Source organism: Saccostrea echinata, unplaced genomic scaffold, assembly GCF_033153115.1.
Source record: "Saccostrea echinata isolate AGI-Se365-2 ecotype Australia unplaced genomic scaffold, CSIRO_AGI_Sech_v1 ptg000023l, whole genome shotgun sequence".
NCBI classification, from domain to species: Eukaryota; Metazoa; Mollusca; class Bivalvia; order Ostreida; family Ostreidae; genus Saccostrea; species Saccostrea echinata.
Window position 1 is genome coordinate 12,944,725 of NW_026889772.1, and position 7,217 is coordinate 12,951,941.

Genomic DNA, 7,217 nt, shown 5'->3' on the forward strand with positions numbered 1-7,217 from the left:
GTAATTGGTCTGTGTGTGCGTGCATTGGTAATTTAGATCCTGACAGCGTTGTGTCCGAAGTAAGTAGAGTGCCAGTTGACCATTTAGTCTAAAAGTTACTAACGAGTTCTTAGGTGATAATCTAAAGGGTAGGGTCAAAGTTATCACGAGTCAACAGTATTGTGGATGCATGCATTATCTGAAATACATGAAATGTGGGTTCATTATTTTCGGCCGCAAAGAAGTTTTAAAATAAAGTATTGATGTAAATGGTAAATATAGAGGGAAATGATCCCAAGTGTTCAATGATACTAAATAGCACATTCTGTCACCATGAACAGGAATTTTTTTCAAAAAAGTTACAGCAATAAAACTTTAGGTACGTCAGCTACTTTTTATCGGTTAACAGTTGCACTAATATTGCTTTACCTTGGGTTTTATTCGTCTTCAGGGAGGTTGAACTCGGCTGTGGTAAGTTCCCCTGTTAGTGAAACCCTCGCTTCCACTTTTATTTCTGTTCCTCCAAAAATCATCCGAGTTTTCACAGAACGGTCAGTTCCTGTCGGAGGGACATCAACTGAAAAAGAGCCAATACACTCACATCCAGGGTCGTCGATGTATCTAGGCTTTAAGGACCTAGATGTGTAAACCTCGAACAATAGTTTTCTCTGGTTGGTGTAGATTGGGCTGTACGACCGCTCTGCCTGAGCTTCGTCAAAAACAAGAGTATCTCCTTGCTTGGCATGTACGCTAAAAAGATCGATGCAGTAGTCTTTCCCTTCCATGTGTTTCTTTTTAGAAAGTTTATGAATACTGGGATTAAATTCCCTGCTGCAGTCAACACCATAGGTGTATTTGGCAATACGTGCATTGATAATACTGGGGTTGTTACCAAAAAGAACCGCTCCTCTGAGAACGGAAAGACCGGCTTCTTGTAGTACGATATCCTGACATTCTGGGAAAGCATTCATCAACGCATCTTGTAAAATAATGGACTCAGAAAACCCTCCGACCATTAGGATTTTATTAGTACCTCTTACTCCTGGAGACTGTAGCAATTCTCTCACATGCTTCACGATTCCTTCGCACGCAGGCTGGAAGAAACTGTGAAAAGTCTGTATGTCTATCCGGACTTTGTCAGCTCCCCAGAGAAGATGGTTTTTGTATTTAGTTCTGTTTGTCAGAGTAGTTAAATCTGTACCCAAAAGATCTTTACATTCTTCAGCAAAGGTTGTGGGAATTTTCAGAGTTATCCTTTCGTTTGGGTCATCACCACTAGTGTGCTTCCGTTTTTTGATTTCAAAGTCCCGAAACAATGCGATATAATCCCCGGTATATTTTAGACAGTATCCTTCTAGAACTGCCTCCCCTGCTATTTCTACCAGAACGTCTTTGAAGGCTTGCTCCACGCTAATTCCACCCCAGTCCCCACCACTCGCTCGATCCAATTCCTTTAGATTTCCATCGCGTTTATCTTCATGTACGGTGATGTCAACTGTACCTCCTTATTGAAAATTGAAGAGGAAAAAACTTTATTCTTCTAACATCGTTATGCAATACTTTATTGAAAGACAAAATGCAATAAGGATGCAAAATGTAAGACACTGCCATTATTACACTCTGAGGAGTTATAATATTTTGCATCGAGATGAACGCATAATGTAATAATCCTGCTGTGCGTGGGTCAAATATTAAGAAATGATTGTTGGAATTACGTGGCAGTAGGCAAGGATTTTACGAAATGCAGTTACAGTTTGTGTTATAACATCGAAAGAAAATATACTAACTCAAAATGTTATACATACAATTTTTTATCGTGAAGTCGAAATGCACATTTTTAGGTCACCTGAGTCACTCAGTTGACCTATTGCTATCTGTTTTCGTCTGTCGTTCGTCGTCAATCGGTCGTAAACTTTTGAACAATTTCAGCTTCTTCTCTGGAACCACTGAACCAATTTCAACCAATTTTGGCATATAGCATCTAAGGGTGAAGGGAGTAAAAATTGTGAAATTCGTGACCCCTGCCCCTCTGGGGCCTGAGGGATGGGGCTAAAACCATCAAAATTCATGCAATCTTTAAAAATCGTCTTCTTTACTCCTGGACATCAAGCAGTTAAACTATTGGCATTTTTGTCATAAGCATTGGACCCTCTACCAAAATTGTGAAATTCATGGCCCCAGGGTCAGGGGTTCTGGCGCTAGGGCGGGGCTCCAATGATTATATAGTGAAAATGCATTTATTCTTTAAAATCTTCTCCTATGCTCCTAGGTATTTAGCCGATGAACTAAGTACATAGCTATAATGAGGAAGAGTGCCTCTTCCAAAATTGTGAATTTCATGGCCCCTGGGTCAGGGGTTCCATGCGGGGGGGGGGGGGGCTTTTTTATTATATACTGAAAATAAATTATGCTTTGAAAATCCTCTTTTCTGCCGTTTGGCCCCTGGGTTAGGGGTTCTTGCGCTTGGGTGGGGCTTTATTAATTGGCAAAAATGCATTAATGCTTTGAAAATCTTCTCCTCTGCTCCTGAGTACTAAGCAAACAAACTAAATGCAATAATATCAATGTAAATGTATTAAATATAATTATAAGTAAATGTGCCTTTTCTTTGCTTCTGGTATCTAGGAGGAAAACAGAATACACAATTGTGATAATTGAGAGTTACTCCCCTTTGTTAGAATCTGTTAATCAAGAAATCATTGTACAGGTGTATATAATTTAATAAACAGGTTATTTGATTGAGAATACAAGAAAGAATTTTATATATATATAGAAGCAAAATAAAAATGAATGCTTGGTTTAGATGAGCAAAGCATGCTCAACGTCAGATTCTTGTCTAGAAAGCAGTATAAAAGATTGACATAAAGATTATATATATATTTAGCAAAAGTTGAAATTGTACAGAGTTTTTTTTACACTGTGGTGATCTAAGTTATTATCAATGGTAGAAGAATCATGGTTGACAATAGAATGGATATAGTTGATTTATACTTCATCAAAGTAAACAAAGAATCACAGAGAGCCATGGTGAATTATTGCAACTAGTGGCAAGTAGCCACATCGTATACCCAGATCTGTGTGTACTGAATTGTAGAACTAGGCAAGTAACAAAAACATATGTGTTTACTTGGAATACCTTACACAAAAGGCAAGTGTCCGTTGTATTTGTATATTTTGCATTCATTATCATCCCTGTAAGACTTGGGAAAACCAAGTACATGATCCCAAGGAGATCACTCGGGTCCAGCACGTTAAAGCAAGGGTATTTTTAACAGATTTTTGAAATTCTTGTGCAACATTGCTTCGTCTATCAGTTAATTTTGTTTTATACTTCTGTGGATCATTTACAGTATTGTATTATACTCAGGTGACCGTTAAGGCCCTTGGGCCTCTTGTTTTCTTAAAATGGGAAATATGATAGTGTTTAATCCATAATTACAGATGAAGTTCTTAATACTTGACCCCTCTTTTGGTGGATTACTAGTATTACATTTTCTGCTGTTACCTACATGTATAAGCTTGATCTCAATACAAAATTTGATACTGTAACTTGTTATAATTTTTTTGGACATATCAATTATTAGAATTTGGGAGATTTAATTGCTTTAAATCAAAGACTATTTTGTAGGCAAAAGAAATAAAATTTAAGAAAATACATAAATGGGCAAAATATTTTACCACCAGCATCCAGGACGAGATATCTACTGCCTGCTTGGAAGACACTTATTTCATTGGCGCCCTCAAGTTTTTCCACTGGAAGATGCTTACAGTAAATCGAGGCTGCTTCTGGTTCCAAAGCAATCATCAACTGATGCCCAGGTATTCCTGCCTATATTATAATGTATTCATTAAACCATTTGCAAGAATACAGATCCTCCAATGTTTATAATAAAAAAATGTTTATAGGATTCAATATAGTATTTACGTCCCCCAGTACTAGTAACACCTTGCACTCTATTGCATTTATGTCCATGGAACCCAAACCTCACAATGCTAAAATACCTTAAAAGTAAGCGGCGAAATAATTTTGATAAAGTTTTGATTCAACAACGTTAAAGTAAGTGTTTAAGGACCCCCTCCTCCTTTAGAAGGATAAAAAAAATCACACAAGAAGTACACATACAAATTGTTAGAAGGTTCCTTGTATATACATCACTGTTCTACGTGAAACAAAATGCCCCCCGTCCACTATAACCCCCCCCCCCCCCAAATAAAATTAAAAAAAAAAAAATTGGGTGCATTACATTTTCAAATAGTCATTATCGCTACATACTTATTACCGCTCTAAAATAGTATACATACTGCTATGCATATGCATAAGACCGGTTCCTCTGCTTATATTACCACGGGGGTTGGGGGTGGGGTTAGAGCAGGATGTTTTCCACCTTCTTATTTAAAATCCTCAGCCATTTTATTTCTAAAAGACATATTTTTTGCAGTTTTTTTTCTTTCTATACATCTCTACATTTAAGAATTTTGAAAGTATTAGTGTATTTCGATTACAGGCAGATTGAATAGAACTCACTTAATTGTACTTCGACTACGAATTATATTGAATATAACTTATATTCTGTGCCATCACACGCAGATTTGTGTATGTGCATGTAGCAGTAATAATTTGTAATTGCCAATCGTCTTATTGAGAAGATGTAGCGGTAATGAGCACCCGAAATATAGATGAAAAGTAGCAGTAATGATTTGGAATTTTTTGCAATGTAGCGGTAATGTTGCACTCCCCCCAAAAATTATTCAATGCTGAATAGAATAATACGCACATCCTGTGCAGCCTCTCGCATGAAGAATTTAGCAGGATCATCCCAAATTGCCGGAACTGTCAATACCCACGTTATTTCTTCTTTCTTGAAAATAGATCCTTTAGTTTGCAGCGAAGTGAGTAAATGATCTTTAAGATACTTTATAGCTTGGGAGAAAACCTTTACAGCAGGTATCTCCTTGTTCATTATGTCTGCTACCTTTGCATCCATGGTAAGTCTCTTTAAATATAGAAAAAGATCAAATTATAAGGTAAACAACGGCTATGAAAATTTCTATCTCAAAATGGCACATCTGTGACTGTACATATTGTGGTCCTGTACATATTGTCGCTGGCGACCTCACTGCACATACTGAATAACAGAATTTCAAGCTATTGCTCTACACCGCGTTTCAAAAGTTATGCCTACGTGACAAGCTGTGTAATTTTCACACCAATTCAGAAAATCCTTAAGGTTCATTAATACTCTGATAAGAGAAATAACTCTAACTGGTATAAATGACTATTATTCCTTTATATAAAATTGTCAAGTGTACTGGCCATTTCTGTCAAATTTTGCTCTGCAAGGTATGCTGGAATTTTATGCATTTTAATCATAGATTAGAGTTCTTTTGGATAAACATAAGCTTTAAGGAATGATTTGATATGAGTGAGCAGAGGGGTGAGTAACCTTAAGCTACCCTTACTGTGGGACGACAATATGTGTAGTGAGGGTAGGCACATATTATCGCCGGTAACAATATGTAAATGAATGTTTTTTTCAGCCTGAGAGAATATGTGCCTACAATCACTGCACACATTGTTGCCCCACAGTTAGGGTTGCTCAAGGATTTTTTAAAATGGTTTTCTGAATGTATAAATCACAATTTAGTCTTATTATGTAGGCATGATTCATGAAGCGAGATACAAGACAATAGTCTGAATTTCTCTGTGTACATATGTATATTGATATGCGTGAGTTTACACAAAAATGGTATTCAAATTGAAAAGTATGTCTTCAGTTTTCATGAGATTGTATGTTCGAAAAAAGAAAAATCAATGACTTAAACGCACATTGTCATTTTTAACTTAAACGAAGCAACTGCAATATAGCATGTTTTCATGTACCGTATAGAGTAAAACCATAAACTGAGAACAGTTCAATTTGGTATAACTTTTGAAATAAAGTCCAAAATAAAACAAAATTTCATGTTGTGTTTGTATTAAAATATTTTACAGACTTGCAAGTTTTTAATCATGTTGGTTAAATAGAAATTAAGATATTCAAAATCTAAATTTTGATTTAAGTACATTCTCAGTTTATGGTCTTTGGGCCAGATCACGTAACTTTGTAAACTCGGCTAACTCTAATGTTACCTTCAATTTTACAAAGTGGTTCAGACAATGAACTAAATTATTTAATGATAAAATTGAATTTCTTTAATGACTGTTATAAATTCTGTTGTGTTGTTATGATTTTTTATTTATCCCTGTTACAAAGTTGGATACTTGAATTAAAATTAAACATTGTTACAGTATTGGTTTTAACTTTTTTTTCAAATTTCTTGTTTGTATCGGTATAATAAAACAGTTAAAGTATATCATTGAGGGAGTCAGCAAGATTCCAGTTCCCCTCGAGCAAGCCTATTTCCCTCGGTGCAAGCGCCTCGGGAAATAGACTTGCTCTTGGGGAACTGGAATCATGCTGGCTCCCTCAATGATATACTTTAACTGTATACTGACACAACATCTTAAAACTTTTACTGTAGCAAGGGATTAATATGTACACAAATCCTTCCTAACTTTATCATATATCATCATCTTGAATCGGCGAAAATAGAAATGGTCCAAATGCTGCCCTTCCTCCGCTAGTTCAGCGTATTCTGTTTCGGCATCGAATCCAAACTCAATCAAATTTTCATCCTTGTCTAACAAAACTGTGGTTGGAGTTTTGGATGAAATCAAAGCTCCGTCAGACACAGTCCAGTTTGGGCCTACGTTTTCGGTGACTCTTTCCTAAATCATCTCTGGTAGCTAAAGCGTAGCCTGAAAAGGTCGTGCCAAAATCTATGGCTGCTATTAAAAGTTTGTCTTCTGGAGCAGACATTGCCATCTTCTCAACTTGACGAGGAGGTGAACCTTTTATAAACAGTAAAACTCTATCTATAATATATATAGATTTATACACACACACACACCCACCCTCACACACACCACAGATATATATATAGAGAGAGAGAAAAAGAGAGAGAGAAAAAAACCACGAAAAAATTCACTTTTATTAGGATACCCACTTCCTCCCCATCGTCTCAAGCCACGGTCCGGAGTCCGCATATAGCTCTCTCCAGAATGGGATGGGAGAGGATCGTACAATTTGGCCGTGGTTTGCGACGATGCTTCCGCCTCAACCTGGGGTTGAACTCTCGGCCTACGGAATCTGTCTCCTAGCAGTACAGGAACAGTGTGCTAGACCGCTCGGCCATCT

At 36.8% G+C, this 7,217-nt stretch overlaps 1 pseudogene; it reads right to left on the bottom strand.

Annotated features, from left to right (window-relative positions):
* Nucleotides 1-416: 416 nt before the first annotated feature.
* Nucleotides 417-6,845, bottom strand: LOC133191498 (heat shock 70 kDa protein 12B-like; annotated as a pseudogene).
* Between the last annotated feature and the right edge of the window lie 372 nt (nucleotides 6,846-7,217).